Here is a 1,044-nt window from a genome sequence, read left to right on the forward strand (position 1 = left end):
ACACAAGCTTGTAAGTCTCGGAGATACCGGGTAAAGCACTGTACTTTGTCGAAGGATATTCTACACCAATTATGGGCACACTGAGTGAGACCTACCATTTAACGGACATTTATAAGATTAAAACTTTTGCAGCCTACCACACTTTTACAAGTATGGTCATTAGTATTCAGCAGTGTTTTTCTAGCGCATGAAATTCTCTACCAAGAAAACCTTAAAAAAGAAATTGCACTTGGATTCGTAACGACACTAACCGCGTTTTGTTGGTTGTTCATGGGCGCCAGTCACTGCAGTCCCTAATACCAGCCTTTCAGGCCGTATCCGCCACCGTAGCCTCCTCCTCCGTAGCCACCTCCGTAGCCACCTCCGTAGAATCCACCGTAGCCTCCACCAAACCCGCCACCGAGTCCGCCTCCGAATCCTCCTCCGAAACCGCCACCGAAGCCTCCTCCAGTGCCACCAATGCCGCTGTGGGCCACAAGTGAGCCTCCTCCCGTGAATTTTATTCACGTGGTGCACAGTCTTCACCAGGAAGGCCGGCCCAGCTACCGTTTTTCCACCACCGGCACCGCCGCTATTAAGGAGCACCACACTGCTGCCCACGCCAACTCCTCCACCGCCTCCGCCGTATCCACCGCCGAATCCTCCGCCGAAGCCACCTCCGTATCCACCCCCGTATCCACCACCATATCCACCGTAACCGCCTCCAAGGAAGCCAGCCAGTACTCCATTCGTGGTCATCACCACGACCAGACAACAGAGACGTACTGAAATTTGGTAAAATTCCTACTTATCAATTATGATGATCACGACGACGATGATAATGATTATGATGATGGCATTTCGGTATCTTTAAGCACAATGGCCAGATCAGTTGGTACGCATGAACACGTAATATTTAAATATAATATGCCTGTGAAAGGACTAAACAGTCACTGCAAGCTGCGTGAAATCATAGGCATTCATATTATGCAAATGCATTCTGAGGTGTTCAATAAAAAAGGAGACGCATAATTAGGTGGTGATATACTAATACGGGTGAGTTTC

The 1,044-nt window shown here is 48.9% G+C and overlaps 1 pseudogene; it reads right to left on the minus strand.

Annotated features, from left to right (window-relative positions):
- Positions 1-266: 266 nt before the first annotated feature.
- On the minus strand, positions 267-743 carry LOC125759397 (uncharacterized; annotated as a pseudogene).
- Between the last annotated feature and the right edge of the window lie 301 nt (positions 744-1,044).

This window comes from Rhipicephalus sanguineus, chromosome 1 (assembly GCF_013339695.2).
Source record: "Rhipicephalus sanguineus isolate Rsan-2018 chromosome 1, BIME_Rsan_1.4, whole genome shotgun sequence".
NCBI classification, from domain to species: Eukaryota; Metazoa; Arthropoda; class Arachnida; order Ixodida; family Ixodidae; genus Rhipicephalus; species Rhipicephalus sanguineus.